The 20,025-nt window shown below is 39.3% G+C and overlaps 1 protein-coding gene and 1 pseudogene across 4 annotated transcripts in view; both read left to right on the top strand.

Moving 5' to 3' along the window:
- Tmem196 (transmembrane protein 196) overlaps positions 1-20,025 on the top strand; it is a 97,900-nt gene that overhangs the window by 41,224 nt on the left and 36,651 nt on the right. The window lies entirely within an intron of this gene.
- On the top strand, positions 4,230-19,750 carry LOC129677004 (60S ribosomal protein L15-like; annotated as a pseudogene).

Here is a 20,025-nt window from a genome sequence, read left to right as displayed (position 1 = left end):
GGGGGAGGTGATCAAAGAGCAGGCCAATCAGATTATGTCAGAGGCAGTCCCTCTTCCCATTACTATGTAACCCACTTGGACACTGAAGTGCCATGGGCTACATCTATGCAGGGGTTCTAGGTTATCTCCATGAATAGTCCTTGGTTGGAGTATGAGTCTTTGGGAAGTTCCCTGTGTTCAAATTTTCTTGTTCTGTTGCTCTCCTTGTAGAGTTCCTGTCCTCTCCAGCTCTTGCTATTTCCCACTTCTTACATAAAATTCGATTCACTCTGCCTGAGAGTTGCCCATCAGGCTCAGCATCTGCTTTAATAGTCTATAGGGCAGAGGCTTTCAGAGGCCCTCTGTGGCAGGTTCCTAGTTTGTTTCCTGTTTTCTTCTTCTGGCTTTCAGAGGCCCTCTGTAGCAGGTTCCTAGGTTGTTTCCTGTTTTCATCTTCTGATGTCCATCCTCTTTGCCTTTCAGGATGGGGATGGAGCATTTTAGTTAGGGTCTTCTCTCTTGCTTAGTTTCTTTAGATGCACAGATTTTAGTGGGTTTGTCCTATGCTGTATGTCCATATAAGTGAGTATAAACCGTGTGTGTCTTTCTGCTTCTGGGACAACTCACTCAGGATGATCCTTTCCAGGTCCCACCATTTACCTGCAAATTTCATGATTTACTTATTTTTCATTGCTGAGTAATACTCCATTGTATAGATGTACCACAATTTCTGCATCCGTTCTTCAGTTGAGGGGCATCTGGGTTGTTCCCAGCTTCTGGATATTACAAATAAAGCTGCTACAAACATGGTTGCACAAATGTCCTATTTGTGTACTTGAGCCTCTTTTGGATATGTGCCTAGGAGTGGTATGGCTGGATCTTGAGGAAGCGCTATTCCTAGTTGTCTGAGAAAGCACCAGATTGATTTCCAGAGTGGTTGTACAAGTTTACATTCCCACCAGCAGTGGAGAAGGGTTCCCCTTTCTCCACAACCTCTCCAACATGTGTTGTCACTTGAGTTTTTTATCTTGGCCATTCTGATGGGTGTAAGGTGAAATCTCAGGGTTGTTTTGATTTGCATTTCCCTAATGGCTAATGAGGTTGAGCTTTTCTTTAAGTGCTTCTCTGCCATTAGATATTCCTCTATTGAGAATTCTCTGTTTAGCTCTGTTCCCCATTTTTAAGTGGATTACTTGATTTGCTGCTTTTCAGCTTCTTTACTTCTTTATATATACTAGATATGAGTCCTCTGTCAGATAAAGGGTTGGTGAAGATTCTTTCCCAATCTGTAGGCAGTCGCTTTGTTTTGATGACAGTGTCCTTTACTTTACAGAAGCTTTTCAGTTTCATGAGGTCCCATTTTTGATTGTTGCTCTTAGAGCCTGGGCTGTTGGTGTTCTGTTCAGGAAGTTTTCTCCTGTACCAATGAGTTCTAGGGTATTCCCCACTTTTTTTTCTAGCCGATTTAATGTGTCTGGTTTTATGTTGAGGTCTTTGATCCACTTGGACTTCAATTTTGTGCAGGGTGATAAGTATGGATCTATTTTCATTTTTCTACATGTAGACATTCAGTTAGACCAGCACCATTTGCTGAAGATGCTATCTTTTTTTTGTTGTATGGTTTTGGCATCTTTGTCAAAGATCAGGTGTCCATAGTGTGTGGGTTTATTTCTGGGTCCTCTGTTCGGTTCCATTGATCCACCATTCTGTCTCTATGCCAGTACCATGCAGTTTTTTTAACTGTTGCTCTATAGTACAATTTAAGATCAGGGATGGAGATACCTCCAGAAGAACTTTTATTGTAGAGGTTTGTTTTAGCAATTCTGGGTTTCTTGTTATTCCATATGAAGTTGAGAATTTTTCTTTCCAGGTCTGTAAAGAATTGTGTTGGTAATTTGATGGGAATTGCATTGAATCTGTAGATTGCTTTTGGTAAGATGGCCATTTTTACTATGTTAATCCTGCCAAGCCATGAGCATGGAAGTTCTTTCCATCTCCTGATATCTTCTTCTAATTCTTTCTTCAGAGACTTGAAATTTTTTTCATACAAGTCTTTGACTTCCTTGGTTAGGGTTACTCCAAGGTACCTTATGTCTTTTGTGGCTATTGTGAAGGGTGTTTTCCCAATTTCTTCCTCAGCCCTTTTGTCTTTTGTATACAGGAGGGGTACTGATTTTTTGGAGTTAATTTTCTATCCAGCCACTTTGCTGAAGGTGTTTATCAGCTGTTAGTCTGTGACTTTTTATTGGAGAATTAAGTCCATTGATGTTGAGAGAGATTAATGACCAGTGGCTGTTAGATCCTTTGAATTTGATGTTGGCTGTGGTCATATGGTTTTGTGCTTGGTTGCTTTTTGTTTTACTGTAGTGAGGTTATTTATTTCCTGTGTTTTCTTGAATGTAGCTAGTTTTCTTGGGTTTTATTTTCCCTTCTAGTGTCTTCTGTAATGCTGGATTTGTGTGTAGGTATTGTTGAAATTTGTTTTTGTCATTGAATATCTTGTTTTCTCCATCTATGAGGACTGAGAGTTTTACTGGGTATAGTAGCCTGGGCTGATATCTGTGTTCTCTTAGGGTCTGCATTATATCTGTCCAGGCCCTTCTGGCTTTCATAGTCTAGGTTGAAAAGTCAGATGTGATTCTAATGGGTTTGCCATTATATGTTACTTGGCCTTTTTCTCTTGCAGCTTTTAGTATTTTTTTCTTTGTTCTGTATACTTACTGTTTTGATTATTATGTTGCAAGAGGATTTTCTTTTCTGGTCTAATTTATTGGGTGTTCTGTCGGCCTGTTGTATTCTTATTGGCCTCTCCTTTTAGTTGGGGAAATTTTCTTCAGTGATTTTGTTGAAAATATTTTCTGGGCCTTGGTGCAGGGAATCTTCTTTTTCCTCTATTCCTGTTATTCTTAGGTTTTGTCTTTTTATGTTGTCTTGAATTTCTTGGATGGTCTGTGTCAGGAATTTTTTAGATTTAACATTTTCTTTGACAGATACATCTATTTCTTCCATTGTATCTTCCACACCTGAGATTCTTTCTTCCATTTCTTGTAGTCTATTGGTTATGCTAACCTCTGTAGTTCCTGTTTTCTTCCCTAAGTTCTTTCTCTCCACAATTTCTTCCATTTGTGTTTTTTTTTTCCAATTCTATCTTCAGGTCTTGAGCCATTTTGTTGGTTTCCTTCACCTGTCTGACTGTATTTTCATGTTTTTCCATCAATTCCTTCAGCTGTTTGTTTGAACAATCCTCTCTTTCTTTTATTTCATTCAGTGATTTAAGCATTTCCTCTCTAAAGGCCACAAACTGTTTTGGCTGCAGCTTCCTCTATTTCTTTTCGTATTTTATTTGTTTCCTCTGTTATCTTCTTCATGAGCATAGATGTTAGGTCATCTTCTTGAATTTCAATTATGCTGGGGTGTCTAGGGATATTTTCCCCTGGATAACTGGGTTCTGGAGATGCCATATTGCTCTGGCTTTTGTTGTTTGAACTTTTATGCTGTCCTCTACTCATTGGGCTATCTTAGGTGTTTGAGGTTAGTTTCTGGTTGTTCCTGGACTCCTGTGGTGGAGAGAATCCCTTTGGCAAGAAGATGGTTTTTTCTGAAGGAAGCCTTCTCTGCTTTTTGGGTATAGTCACTGGATGGCCGGTGTTTTTCAGGAGTTGCTACAGCTCACCTCAGGCATAGAGACCTGGGTGGTAACTGTGGTCCTTATTAGTCGAGAGGGCTCTCCTCTCACCGGGAGAAGTCCTGGAGACAGCTGCCCTGCTCCTGGGTTTCTTGCTGTAAATTTAGTGATCAGCTGCTGTAACCTGTGTGTCCCGTGGTTTGGTTGGTTTTGTTAGGGATAACTGGTTGCCCCTTGGAGCAGTATCTCAGGGTTCCCGGTCTTTTGTAGGTCTGAGGTTGGGGCTCTGTGCCCCAGAACCCAAGAGGTAATCTGTGGCGGGTGAGTACTGCTCTCCTGGTAACAGCAGGCTATCTGGGGCACAGCAGTTCCCTGGGTTGGGTCAGTCTGTGGGACCTTTTCCGGGGATATACTGGGTTGCCTAAGTCCGTCCCCTTTGCTTCGTTTCTTGTTCCTTGTGAGGGTTTCTCCAGACAGTGACTCCAAGATTCTGGTGTCTTGAGGCACACAGTTCTGTCTGGTACAAAGCAGGCCTCTGGGCTGGCGGTGTGTGCGCCCACCTTCTAGTCTGCAGGAGCTGGGTTTCCAAATAACTCTGTGCTCCCTGCTTGGGCCCAGATCCGTGATGGCTGGGCATACTCGCCTGTCTGTGTTCTGCGGTCTGTGAGACTTTCCCCAGGCAAAGCCTAGGTGACCCAAGCAGCACAGTTTCTTCCTTCCCTGTGGGGCCCTCTCCGGATAGGGATTCCCAGTTTCTTTTGCACTGGGGCACGCAGCTCGTCTGTACCAGTGAGCTGGGTGCGCAGCCACTCTCCGTGCAGAGGGAGCTCAGTTGTGATGGTGGTGAGTACCCATGGTCAGCGAGACCTTCCAGGGAAAGACTGGCTGACCCGTGATCAGACTCGCAACTTTTCTTCCCCGTGGGGTTTTCCTGCGACTGGGACTCTCAGTCTCTGGCACCCTTGTGCCCACCGATCAGCCTGGGAAAGTGTCAGGACAGGCAGGCATGAGGCTCCAGCCTGGAGACCCAATGCCCGCGTTACCTGGGATCTCTTCTGGGTTCTGGCTGGGTGGCCTGAGAGTGGACCCGACTGATTCCCACGCTGTGGGAGCCTCCCCTCACTTGGGAACATGATAGCTGTAGTTTTAGGGCCCAGAATTCAGTCTCCTGGTCGCTGCACGGAGAGTGTTGTCCCGCTTCTCAGACACAGTGCTCTCCTGGCGCTGCCATCTTGGCTCCCCTCAGTACACTTTCTTCGTGGTTTAAGTTTTATCAATGTTTCTTTTACATATGTGGGTGCCCTTGTATTTGGGGCATAGATGTTCAGGATTGTGATGTCTTCCTAATGGATTTTTCCCTTGATGAGTATGAAGTGTCCTTCCCCATCTCTTTTGATTAATTTTGGTTGAAAGTCTATTTTATCAGATATTAGAATGGCTACTCCTGCTTGCTTCTTGGGTCCATGTGCTTGGAAAACAGTCTTCCAGACCTTTACTCTCGGGTAATGTCTATCTTTGTGACTTAGGTTTGTTTCTTGTATGCAACAGATTGCTGGGTCTTGTTTACACATCCATTCTGTTAGTCCGTGCCTTTTTATTGGAGAGCTGAGTCCATTGATGTTGAGAGAGATTAATGACCAGTGGCTGTTAGATCCTTTGAATTTGATGTTGGCTGTGGTATTAAGTTTGTGTGCCTGCTTACTTTTTGTTTTACTGTAGTGATGTTAATTATTTCCTGTGTTTTCTTGAAAGTAGTTAGTTTTCTTGGGTTGTATTTTTCCTTCTAGTGTCTTCTGTAACACTGGATTTGTGTGTAGGTATTGTTGAAATTTGTTTTTGTCGTTGAAAATCTTGTTTTCTCCATCTATGAGGACTGAGAGTTTTGCTGGGTATAGTAGCCTGGGCTGATATCTGTGTTCTCTGAGGGTCTGCATGATATCCCTCCAGGCCCTTCTGGCTTTCATAGTCCCTGTTGCATGGTCTTTGGTTGATGAATCAGTCTTTGCAGTCCCCTCTGGGCCCAGCATTTTTTTTGGCTTTGTTGTTCTCCTAGTGGGGCTATTGTCCCCTACAAGTCCTTCTATATCCTCCTTCTTCCATAAGAAACTCTGCACTCTGTCCAAAGTTTGACTGTGAGTCTCTGCATCTGCTTCAATCCCCTGTTGGGTGGACTCTTTCAGAGGACATCCGTGGTAGGCTTAGATCCTGTGTCCTCTCTTCTACAGCTTCAGGTGTCTATCCTGTTTTCCTTTCTGAATGAGAATTAATCATCTTCCCTAGGTTTCTCCTTGTTGTTTAGCTTCTTTAGTCTGTATATTTTAGGCAATGTAAACTTGAACAACCACTTTAGAAATCAATCTAGCACTTTCTAAGAAAATTGGAAAGAGTGCTACCTCAGGACCCAGCCATACCACTCCTGGGCATATATCTCAAATACGCTTCACCAAACAGCAAGGACACTTACCAACACAGAATCAAGATCAGGTAAATAAATTAAATAGTCCTTTATCCCTTAAGGATAAAGAAGCTGTCATCAAAAGTCTCCTATCCAAGCCAGATAGTTTCAGAGCAGAATTCTACCAGACCTTCAAAGAAGACCTAACACCAATAATCCTCAAACTATTCCACAAAATAGAAACAGAAAGAACATTACCAAACTCATTCTATGAGGCCAAAGTCACCTTGATACCTAAACAGCACAAAGTCCCAACAAAGAAAGAAAAGTTCAGACCAATCTCACTTATAAACATTGACATAAAAATACTCACAAACAGAATCCAAGAACATTTAAAGATATCATACACTACAACCAAGTACTTTATCCCAGGCATGGAGGGGTGGTTCAACATGCAAAAATCCGTCAATGTGATCCACCATATAAACAAACTGAAAGAAAAATACAAACAGATGATCATCTCCTTAGATGCCAAAAAAAATCATTTGACAAAATCCAACATTCATTCATTTTTAAAGTCTTGGAGAGTTTAAGGATACAGGGCACATATGTAAATGTAGTAAAAGCAATATATAGCAACCCTATAGCAAACATCAAACTAAATGGAGAGAAACTGAAATCAATCCCACTGAAATCAGAGACAAGGCAAGGCTTCCCACTCTCTCCTTATTTCTTCAACATGGTACTTGAAGTCCTATCTAGAGTAATAAGACAACTAAAGGAGATCAAAGGGATACAAATCAGAAAAGAAGTCAAAGTATCATTATTCACAGATGATATGATAGTATACATGAGTGATCCTAAAAATGCTACCAGAAATATCCTTAATCTGATAAAAAAAAAACCTTCAACAAAGTGGCTGAATACAAAATTAACTCACACACACACAAAAAAAAATCTGAAGATCTTCTGTATTCAAAAGACAAACAGGCTGAGAAAGAAATTAGGGAAACAACACCCTACACAATAGCCACTAATAACATAAAGTACCTTGGTGTAACTGTAACCATGCAAATGAAAGACCTTTGTGAAAAAAACTTGAAGCCTCTGAAGAAAGAAATTGAAGAAGATATCAGAAGATGGAAAGATATCCCATGCTCATGGATTGGTAGAATTAACATAGTGAAAATGACTATCCTAATATACTAAAATTTGTACACCTAAAGAAACTAAGCAAGAAGGAGGACCCTGGTTTAAATGCTCAGTCCTCATTCAGAGAGGCAAACAGGACAGACATCAGAAGAGGGAGAAAACAGGAAACAGGACAGGAGCCTACCACAGAGGGCCTTTGAGAGATTTTACCCAGCAGGGTATAGAAATGATTGCTGAGACTCATAGCCAAACTTTAGGCAGAGTGCAGGAAATCTTATGAAAGAAGGGGGAGACAGAAAGACCTGAAAGGGACAGGAGTTCCACAAAGAGACCAACAGAGTAAAAAATCTGGGCTCAGGGGTCTTTTCTGAGACTGATACTCCAACCAAGGACTATGCATGGAGATAACCTAGAACCCCTGCATGGATGTAGCCCATGGCAGCTCAGTCTCCAAGTAGTTTCCCTAGTAAGGGGAACAGGGGCTTTCTCTGACATGAACTCACTGGCTGGCTGTTTGATTACCTCCCCTTGAGGGGGCCAGGCTTACCAGGCCACAGAGGAAGACAATGTACCCAGTCCTGATGAGACCTAATGGGCTAGGGTCATATATATGGAAGGGGAGGAGGACCTCACCTATCAGTGGACTGGAGGAGGGAAATGGGAGGAGAAAGGAGAAGGAGGAGAGGATTGGGAGGGGCTGAAGGAGGGGACTACAGCTGGGATACAAAATGAATAAATTGAATAAATAATAAATAATAATAAATAAGGAAAAATGGCTATTCTACAAAAAGCAATCTACAGATTCAATGCAATTCCCGTCAAAATACCAACACAATTTTTTGCAGACCTTGAAAGAACAATTCTCAATTTCATATGGAAAAGCAAAAAACACAGAATAGCTAAAACAGTCTTGTACAATTAAAGGTCTTCTGGAGGTCTCTCCATCCCAGATATCAAGCTGTACTATAGAGCAATGGAAACTGTACTATAGAACAGAAGCGGTAGTATAGAACATGGTACTGGCATAGAAACAGACTAGTGGATCAATAGAATCAAATCAAAGACCCAGAAATAAACCCACACACTTATGGATACTTAATTTTTTCAAAGAAACCAAAACCATACAATGGAAAAGAGACAACATCTTCAACAAATGGTGCTGGTCTAATTGCATGTCTACATGTAGTAAAATACAAATAGATCCATATTTATCACCCTGCACAAAGTTAAAGTCCAAGTGAATCAAAGTCCTCAACACAAAACAAGACACACTAAATAGATTAGAAGAAAAAGTAGGAAGGAGCCTTGACCTTATTAGCACAGGAGACAACTTCCTGAACAGAACACCAACAGCACAGACTCTAACATCAACAATTAATAAATGTGGCCTCATGAAGTTGAAAAGCTTCTGTAAAGCAAAGGATTCTGTCATCAGAACAAAACAACAGCCTCCAGACTGGGAAAAGATCTTCACCAACCCTATATCTGACAGAGGGCTAATATCCAGAATATATAAGGAAATTAAACAACAACAAATCAAGTACTCTAATTAAAAAAAAATGGGATACAGAGCTAAACAGAGAATTCTCAACAGATGAATATAGAATAGCCGAGAAACACTTAAAGAAATGATCTATGTCCTTAGTCATCAGGGAAATGCAAATCAAAATAACCCTGAGATTTCACCTCACATCCATCAGAATGGCTAAAATAAAAAACTCAAGGAATGGGGCTGGAGAGATGGCTCAGTGATTAAGAGCACTGTCTTATTTTCCAGAGGATCTGGGTTCAATTCCCAGCAACCACCTGGCAGTTCACAACTGTCTGTAACACCAATTCCAAGGGATCTGACTAATGCACATAAAATAAATTTAAATAAATTATTAAAAAAAACTCAAGGGATGATGCAGGCTGAAGAGGTTGTGGAGAATCCTTCTCCATTGCTGGTGGAAATGTTACTTGTACAACCACTTTAGAAATCAATCTAGCGCTTTCTCAGACAATTAGGAATAGTGCTACCTCAAGATCGAGCTATAACACTCTTAAGGATATACCCTAAAGATGCCCCACCATACAATAAGGATATGTGATCAACTATGTTTGTAACAACTTTATTCATAATAGCCAGAACCTGGAAACAACAACCCGGATGTCTCTCAATGGCAGAATGGATACAGAAATTGTGGTACACTTACACAATGGAATACTACTCAGCAATTAAAAACAAGGAAATCATGAAATTTGCAGGCAAATGGTGGGAACTAGAAAAAAAATCATCCTGATCAGCGTTTCCCAGAAGCAGAAAGACACACATGATAAATACTCACTTATAAGCCATATAATATACTAAACCTACAAAATCTATAGTCCTAAAGAAGCTAAAGTGAAATGCTTACGAGACTTTCAGGAAAGATGCTCAAGCCTCATTCAGAAGGGCAAACAGGATAGAAATCTGAAGTAGGAGAAGACAAGTTACAGGACAGGATCCTTCCACAGAGGACCTCTGAAAGGCTCTACCCACCAGGGTATTAAGAGATACTGAGACTCATAGCCAAACTTTGAGCAGAGTGCCATAAACATGGAAAAAGAGGGAGATATAAATACCTGGAGGGGACAGGAAATCCACAAGAACAACAGAGCCAAAAACCTGGGCCCCAGGGGCCTCCAGAGACCAATACTCCAAACAAGGACCATACATGGAGATAACCTAGAACCCCTGCACAGATGTAGCCCATGGCAGCTCAGTCTTCAAGTGGGTTCCATAGTGAGGGGTACAGGGGCTGTCTATGACATGACCTCAGTGGCTGGGTCTTTGTTCACCTCCCCCTTGTTGGGGGCAACCTTTCCAGGTCACAGAGGAAGGTGATGCAGCCAGCCTTGATGAGACCTATAAGCTACGGTCAGATAGAAGCGAAGGAGGGCCTCCACTATCAGAGTACTAGGGAAAAGGCATAGGGGAAGAAGAGGGAAATAGGGTGGGACTGGAAAGAGGAGACGAGGAAGAGGGCTGCAGCAGGGATATAAAGTGAATGAATGGAAGGAAGGAAGGAAGGAAGGAAGGAAGGAAGGAAGGAAGGAAGGAAGGAGAGAGAGAAAGAAAGAAAGAAAGAAAGAAAGAAAGAAAGAAAGAAAGAAAGAAAGAAAGAAAGAAATTTTTTTAAAAAAGAAAGTCTCGTAAGCATTTCACTGCAGCTGAACATATCATTAAAAAATGTAATTGTTGGTAATTATTTGGTCTCCTGTTAAATAGTTTTAATTAATATAAATATTATCTATACTTCATTAATTTTTAGATAGTTTTAGACAATTTCAATTATCCATTTGTCTTAAAATCGAAATAGAGCATATCTTTTGCAAAATCATTCATTCTACATCATACAATAAATCATCCTTAGTAATTTTAGCTCTTTTAAACATGAAGATTAGAATTATTTACTGGATGTATCACTGTTCAGGCACATTAAGATGGTTATCTTCATATAGGTAGTATGAGATTATTCAGAGTACTGATGTACAGATGTTTTAACCATATAGTCCTGGATTCAAATCCTGATTTTGACATGCATTAGCTAACCAAATTGTCCAATGTATCTCAGACAAAAAAAAAAATCTTAAGCTTTTATGTACCTGTTTCTTTCTCTACAATGTGGACAGGTTGCATGGACTAAGACATAGCTTGGTGTTACTTGATTGCTGTAAACCCACAATAAGAACTTCATGTTTGATAATTACAAATTTGTTTTAAAACCCCATTCTATACAGTTCAAATCATTGCCTTAATCTGGTCACTACCTACATGATGAACATCTCTCAATATGCCAGGGGTAATTAAAAAAATTCATGTAAGGTTTTTATTATAAAGGGAAATGTAAGTATTTTTAAAAAGGTAGAACATTTATAGTTTCTAGGAGGACACTGATGCTCCAGACAATAATAGGTTGTAGATAATTATGAGCTATGTCCATGGAAAACCTGAGTTTTCTGAAAATGCTAGTCATTGAAACAAATCTATTTTTGAAAAGTCATTTCCCGTTAGTGAAAAAGACCAGTATTTTTTGTTATAATTTGAGACTATGTTGTAAATGAGTTGGTAGGTACTGCCACCAAGTGGTAGCAAAATACTTCTTCAGTGATGAGCACAATAGACTTTAGAAGAAAATGACAGGATCTGTGTTTCTTCCGATCCCATTGAGTCATAGGCAACCAAGCTCTGATCTTCATAAAATGCCAAAGTGTCTTTGGTTTTTACAACCATACAAACTTCATATACTGCTACAAGTGAAACTTAAGATTGTAATTATCTGACACAGAGGGTCCTCTAAAAGGGTACAATGCATTGAATACTGACATGGTTGACAAAAACATAGAATTCTAAATTACTTCATCCATAGATTTCAAATGGCTAGTGTGTAGATATCAGCAAGCCACTTACTTGTTTGATAATGTGAACAAACAAATTATCGAAGACTTATACTCCTCCGCTAAAATCTGAAGAATAGGCAACAAGTGTGAAAGGGTTAGCAAGAGCCTGATAGGTACTCAGTAGAAGTAAGCCTACTCTTTTCTTATTTTAATGCCTATTTTGCTGTGTTTTCCTTTTGTGCATTCAAATAAGAACTTATTGTCATTTACAATTATTCCTGATATATTAACCTAACCCACAAAGTGATTCAAGCAAACATACATAACACAAATTCTGTAAGCCATGAGAAGTGTATTAGTTACCTTTCTTTGCTGTAAGAAAATGTTATGATCAACAGCAACATAATGGTCTGTTTTGGCTTAGAGTTCTAGAGGGCGAAAGTCCATAATGGCAACAAGCCACTAGAAAGGGAAGCTAAAATCTACAGACTCGATGCAATTCCCATCAATATTCCAACAGAATTCTTTACAGACCTTGAAAGAACAATTCTCAACTTCACATGGAAAAACAAAAAACCCAGAATTTCCAAAATGATCCTGTACAACAAATTGTCTGGAGGTATCACCATCTCAAGCTGTACTACAGAGCAATAGTAATAAAAATGGTGTGTTTGAAATAGAAACAGAATGGTGGATGAATGGAACAAAATAGAAAACCCAGAAATAAATCTACACACCTACAGATACTTGATTTTTTACAAAGAATCCAAAACCATTCAATGGAAAAGAGAAAGAATCTTCAACTAATGGTGCTGGTCTAACTGGATGTCTACATGTAGAAAAATGCAAATAGATCCATATTTATCACCATGCACAAAACTAAAATCCAAATGGATCAAAGACCTCCACATAAAACCAGACACATTAAATCGGTTAGAAGAAAAAGTGGGGAAGAGCCTAGAACTCACTGGCACAGGAGACAACTTTCTGAACAGAACATCAACAGCACAATCTCTAAGATCAACAATCAATAAATGGGACCTCATGAAACTAAAAAGCTTCCGTAAAGCAAAGGACACTGTCACCAGAACAAAACGACAGCCTGCAGACTGGGAAAGGATCTTCACAAACCCTATATCTGACAGAGGGCTAATATCCAGAATACATAAAGAACTAAAAAAGTTAAAAAAGCAACAAATCAAGCAATCCAATTAAAAACTAGGGTACAGAGTTAAGCAGAGACTTCTCTGTAGAGGAATATAGAATGGCAGAGAAACACTTAAAGAAATGCTTCCTTAGCCATCAGGGAGATGCAACTCAAAATGACCTGAGATTTCACCTTACACCCATAAGAATGGCTAAGATCAAAAACTCAAGTTACAATATATGCTGGAGAGGTTGTGGAGAAAGGGAAACCCTCCTCCAACGCTGGTGGGAATGTAAACTTGTACAACTACTTTGGAAATCAACCTGGCGCTTTCTCAGACAATTAGGAATAGTGCTTCCTCAAGATCCAGCTATACCACTCTTAGGAATATATCCAAAATATGCTCAAGTATACAACAAGGACATGTGTTCAGCCATGTTCATAGTGGCTTTATTCGTAATAGCCAGAAGCTGGAAACAACTCAGATGTCCCTCAACGGAGGAATGCAGACAGAAACTGTGATACATCTACGCAATGGAATACTACTCAGCAATTAAAAACAAGGAAATCATGAAATTTGCAGGCAAATGGTGGGAACTAGAAAAGATCATCCTGAGTGAGGTATCCCAGAAGCGGAAAGACACACACAGTATATACTCGCTTATAAGTGGACACTAGACCTATAAGATAAGATAAACACCCTAAAATCTGTACACCTAAAGAGGCTAAACAAGAAGGAGGTCCTGGGGTAATATGATCAATCCTCACTTAGAAAGACAAATGGGATGGACATTGGAAGTAGGAGAAAACAAGAAACAAGACAGGAACCTACCATTGAGGGCCTCTGAAAGACTTTCCCTAGCGGTGTATCAAAGCAGATGCTGAGATTCATAACCAAACCTTGGGCAGAGTGCATAGTATCATATGGAAGAAGGGGGAGTTAGTAAAACCTGGATAGGACAGGAGCACCACAAGGACCAAATATATCTGTGCACAGGGGTCTTTTCTGAGACTGATTCTCCAACCAAGGACTATGCATGTATACAATCTAGAACCCCTGCTCAGACATAGCCCATGGCAGCTTTGCATACAAGTGGGTACCCTAGTAAGGGAACAGCGATTGTCTCTGACATGAACTCAGTGGCTGGCTCTTTGACCTCCCACCCCATACACACACCCCCGAAGGAGGAAGAGCCTTGCTAGGCCGCAGAGGAGGACATTGCAGCCAATCCTGATGAGACCTAATAAACTAGAGTCAGATAGAAGGGGAGGAGGACCTCCCTTATCAGCAGACTTAGAGAGGGGCAGGGGGGAGATGAGGGAGGGTGGGATTGGGAGGGAATGAGGAAGGGGGCTACAGCTGAGATACACAGTAAATAAATTGTAATTAATATAAAAAATAAACATTATAAAAAAAAGCAAAGGAAGCTAAAAAAATCACATCTCAACCACATACAGGAAGCAAAAAGTATGAAATGGACATGGGGTTAGGCTGTATAAAACCTCAATGCCCACCCTAGTAATGTACTCCATTATCTCTTCTAAAAATCACCACCATCATGGGCCAGATATTTAATATTGTGAGGTACATTATTTATGTAAATCATAACAACAAGAATATTTTGTGATGTCCCCAGTCCCAAAAAGAAATGCACAGTGGGCAGACAGAACCAAAATCTTCTAGGTTCTATATTAGGCCACTAAGACTTGTTTCTGATGATCTTCCAAGCAAGGGAATTGAGCCTACCTTTAGTTTTTGTTACTGTATTGTTATAAACGACATCAACACTGCTAGTTAGAGTCTTTCAGATGCGCTCAGTAGACTCCTGTCAGATGTTCAATGCACATCCCATCTGTCTTTCTAAACGAGGATTGATCATCTTACCCCATGTCCGCTCTCTTGATTATCTTTTTTAGGTGTATAGATTTCATTATGTTTGTCATATCTTATAGGTCTATATAAGTGAGTATATACCGTGTTTGTCTTTCTCCTTCTGGGATATTTCACTCAGAATGATCTTTTCTAGATCCCACCATTTGCCTGCAAACAGGCAATCATATGAAAGAAGGGGAGTTAGTATGATGGGGAAAGGATAGGAGCTCCACAAGGACCAAATATATCTGGGCACGGGGTCTTTTCAGAGACTGACATTCAACCAAGGACCATGTATGGATATAACGTAGAACCTCTGCTCAGATGTAGCCTGTGGTAGCTCAGTAACCAATTGGTTTCCCATAGTGAGGGGAACAAGGACTATTTCTAACAGGAACTAAATGACTGGCTCTTTGACCTCCCCACTCTCCAAGGGAGGAGCAGTCCTGTTAGGCCACAGAGGAGGGTTTCACAGCCAGTCCTGAAGATACCTGATAAAACAGGATCGGATGAATGGGGAGAAGGTCCCCCCCTATCAGTGGACTTGGAAAGGGGCATGGTGGAGATGAGGGAGGGAGGGTGGGATTGGGAGGGAATGAGGGAGAGGGACACGGCTGGGATACAGTTAATAAAATGTAACTGATAAGAAAAAATAAAATTAAATAAAAAACTTAACTTAAAAAAATAAAGGACATCAATTTATATTTGTGGGATATGGTCTAAAATATAAAAATCTATGTGTGGATGCAAATTATACAGTCATATACAATAGGGACTATAATAATTATTCTTACTGAATAATTTATGTATAAATAATGTTATGTTCTTCAGTTGTGCTAAATTTGGTTTTAGTCCGAAGTCACAATTTATCAGTACATCTATACATTGATTAATCCTTCACTAATTTACAATCATAACAATATTGTCCCAGAACATTGCAGGAACATGATATACCTTTTGTTTCATCAGATATAAATTACCCAATACCACATGAAGATCTCTAAACTTCAATTTGTTGTTATAAATGAAAATGAAAATCCCAACCATTTTACCAATAAAGACTCAGGAGCGAGATGCTGGGCCAAAAACCTGCTAGCTCAGAGAAGCAGAGTATACCCAGCTCTTCCTTCTCAGCTCAGGTCTGAATGGAAAAAAAGCAAAAGTTTCACTAGCTCAGTTGACAGCCCAGAAGGAAAAGGCCAAAAAACTCAAGGTTTGCTAGCGCAAAGCCTAAAAAGCCAGGGACCTGAGGAGCTGAAGCATAAGCTAAAGGCAGAGCTTGAGGTAAAAGCTTTTTCTACTTCTCCACACTGTCTTAAATATCTCTCAACTCAAAGTCCCTACTACTCCTTAATCCCTGTCAGCTGGTTTCTTGCTCTGCCTCTTGACCTAGGGTTAACTTTGTTAAATCCTGTGTACAGAAAGCTCTTAGATTAAAGGTGTGTGCTAGGGCTGGGTGAACCACACCATAATCACTTGTTTACAATAAAAAGTTCTTGGATCAAAGGTGTGTGATGGGACTCAACCACAACAAACAAGAAACAGGGTTTTTATAGTTCACAATTTTGGGGTTCACAATGGGATCAAATATCCTGCAACACAATTCTTTGAAAATTGAGCCTCCATCCATGGAGCAAATTGCTTGCAAATAGGATGTCAGTGTATCTCATAGGATTCTGTGCCAACTCCATGTCAGAATTATTCCACCATTATCTTCTATACCCTAACTAGTGGTCATTTGTAAATCCCTTAAACATTTCCAGTAAAAAGAAACTTATTTACCGTAAGACAGAACCCAAGCTACTGTGTGGTCAAATCTAATGTTTAGATTTCATTAGAAATGAGCTGAAATCTTCCTGTGTGTAATTCCTTTCAATTGTTATCAGAGCAGCATCTAGATACAGAAACAACTGGTGACATTCTAAACTACCTCTATTTCCTACGATGTTGAACAATAGAATCTTGGTTAGAACTATCTTCATCTAATAGCACAAGATATTTTTGACATACAGTATCATTTACAAGTATTTAATTTCCCCAGGACTTTGGGTATTTTAATACAGATATTCTGAGCCATTTGACTCAAAAAACAAACCTGTGTAAAAATCAGAATGAAATACAAATGAATCATCCTTGTGTTAAAATAAACCACAGAATACAGCACAACTGTGCCCTCTAGCCCTTTGTCATCTAAGATTTGATAACCTCTTGGGATTCTCCACACTGGGTCCCTGTGGCAGCAGAATCTGAATATTAGCTGGATGTGTATCAGGAAAAAGATAGATCTTTTAATCTCTTTCTTAATTTTTCTTTTGTATCCTCTTTCTTCCCAGTCATATTCTTTTTTAAAGTAGTTTATTATGGGAACAATGAAAGGGTGTTTATTTAAGGTTCAGTTCATAAGTAGCAAAGAAATATAGCAAGGAATCTAGAAGCTAAATAAAATTTTGAATGTGAAGGGAGAAGAAAAGCATTGTGTAGAAAATAGTTAATACCAAGGTGATAGGCATTTAATAGGCATTAAAATTCCCCACTACTTTGGGTATTTTAATACAGATATTCTAAGTCATTTGACTTAAAAAAAAACAAATCTGTATAAAAATCACAATGAAATACAAAAGAATCATCCTTGTGTTAAAATAAACCACAGGATACAGCACAGCAGTAGCCTTTAGCCCTTTGTCTCCTAAGATTTGATAACCTCTTGGGATTCTCCATACTGGGTCCCTGTGGCAGGATATAGAATGGGAGCAGAATGGTGACCCTTGCCACAAGAAAACTGTCCCCTAAAGTTTTCAACCAGTTCCACATGTGTACCTCATTAGGAAAATCTTTTGACAAGGTGTATCTGGATTATTCAGAGGTAACATGAAGTGGATACAAGTATACAGTGGGTGATAATATTGGAATCCCAAACTTCAGCTCCCATTAAATGTCTAACACTGAATTGCTATATGATTTTTAGCATCTTCATTTCTCTACCTACAACATAAAAATAATAAAACATGGGTGTTTTTTTTTTTTTTTAGTTTTTCTATAGTTTGTGGGAAGAGAACTTATATATTCAATGTTGCAAACTTTTGGAAACCCAAAACCATGAAAACTGAAGAATGTATTATTTCAATTGAATATCAAACTATTTCTTTATGGAATGTTTTAACAAAAATTATGAATAAAAGAAGTGGACTATCAGAGTAAATGTCCATCTTCTGATACATCCTGTATATTTTCTTCCACAAGGCTAGTAGTAATAACTAAAGGATAGTGATGGAGAAGGCAAGAAGGCAATGCTTAGTTTTCTTTCCAAAGACATAAGCCATGTGCTTTATTATAATTCCATTTAAATAGATTGTCATATTATTATTTCTTCCTAGAACCTTTGTGGGTTTTTCAATAAATGCACAGTTCAACTCCAGGAAATAGGAAACCTATCAGGCTAACTTTTTTTGGGTTTTGTGAGCTTGTACCTATTGTCTGAATTGTTGCAGCTGTGAGCTATTTTTGACTGACTGAAGTATCCTCTCATACTGCAGAGTGAAACTGTATAGTCCTCTACAATTTCACTCGCACAAGAGAATTGTTGAGTCATGAGGAAAGGCCCTGGTGAAAGCCTAGAAGGAAGGTTCAGAAGGGTTTTTTGTATGTTCTCCATCCAAAGGAGGCTAAAAACAATCACATTAATGATATAAATCAATGCAGCTCAGAAACCACCATTCAAAGCTATTCTGAAACAGCTCAGAAATTCAGCATCCTTGATTTGTCCTTAACTTCGTAAATCTTCAGTTAAACTATTTCTCTCCAAAATCATATTCTTACACCTTCATTCCTCATATTCATTTCCAAAAATCTGTTAATTTGAACAGCTTGAATCATGTTCTCGCAAGCTCCTATTTTAGAATTTTTGCAGCGAGGAGAAAATTATAATTTCTTGAAGAAAAATTTAATCTCTTTTCAACTTTGTAATTCCCTATTGTATTCTTTAAGATGCCTCCTCACCCTTTCAAGATGCTTATTCTCACCTCTCTTTGTTGTCCTTTGAAATAATTTGCTATGATATATAGAAAGAAAAGATGCTTTCCCTTCAGGAATCTCCAAGCGCTTTATTAACAGTGTTTTGCAACTCTTTCGATTTCCATGGTATTTGGCAATATCTCTTTCCAAGAACATTTATATTTTCCAGCACTTTAGTTTTCCTAGTCTATTTTTTATGGTGATGAATTCTGTATAAATATATACAGGAAGAAAATTACAATTTTATGTCCCATGCAAAATATTGCAGCAAGCTAAAGAATCAGAACTTGAAATTTCCATTTGATTATTTCACATATCTCCCTCTCTTAAGTCCCAGTGACACTTAAAAGAGGAAGGTAAAAAATAATAGAGACAAAAAAAACTTGGGTAAGAAAATTTATCCTCTCTTGATGGTCTTTAAAAAGGAATCTTCTCACTGCTTGGAGGCTCTGGGAGAAACACTAGAGCCCAATTTTCTTTCAGTATCAGAGCCCTGAACCTCAAAATGATTCAACATCATGAGAAACCAAGCAGCAAATGAAGCATAAAAGAACTTAAGAGACTAACAATGCCATCAGTTCTTTGATGGAAGAAATCATCCTGTAAAAGACAAATCACATAGAAAGAGCAGCTATGAGAATCAGTCCTACCACATGCTGTGCTGTCTTCTGAGGCTCCATTAGTAGCAGTACTGCCAGCTCTCTGCACTCCACAGGGCTCCTATCTGGCTTGACTGATAAAACACTCAGACTACAATACAGGGCAAAGCACGGTTATGTCATATAAAGAATTCACATGTGTCCTGGTAGCCACAAACTCCCAGCACCAAAGGGTGCAATGGATGGCAAGCTTGTCTTTGATGTTGCTAACCAGCTAAAGATTACCCAAAGTCTTTAGTCTGTTTCAGAGGAGAGAACTAGATGCCCCTGTGAGGTTCTGTCAGTTGATTATTACTGGGTTGGTGAAAACTCCAAATATAAATTCTTTGAGGTTATCCTCATTAATCCATTTCATTAAGCTATCTGAAGAAATCCTTACCCTCACTAGATCACCAAGCCACAAGTATGAGGGATGCACTGGCTGGCATCAGCAGGTTGCAAGAGCCGTGACCTTGGAAAGGGCCATAATTTCCACCACACTATTACTGGTTCTCCCTGTGTATCTGGAGAGAAAAACAATTCATTCAAGTTCCAGGATTACTGCTAATATAAGGAATGATTGTAAAATTCATGCCCAATGTGAGACAATAAAAGACATATATAACTTGCAACCCAAAAGCTAAAATATCCAAAACAGCACGTAGAGAGAGCAGCATTAGTTCCCTGCCACGTGGTTGACTAAAGTAAGAATGAGAAAACATAACTCTTTTTTTTAACTTTTATTAATTACACTTTATTCATTTTGTATCCCCCCATAAGCCAATACCACACAGTTTTTATTACTATTGCTCTGTAGTACAAATTGAAATCAGGGATGGTGGT

Source organism: Psammomys obesus, unplaced genomic scaffold (genome assembly GCF_907164565.1).
Source record: "Psammomys obesus unplaced genomic scaffold, mPsaObe1.curated_primary_1811, whole genome shotgun sequence".
Classification (NCBI taxonomy): domain Eukaryota; kingdom Metazoa; phylum Chordata; class Mammalia; order Rodentia; family Muridae; genus Psammomys; species Psammomys obesus.
The sequence above is the reverse complement of the archived record's forward strand: the minus strand, read 5'-3'. Positions and strand labels throughout refer to the sequence as shown.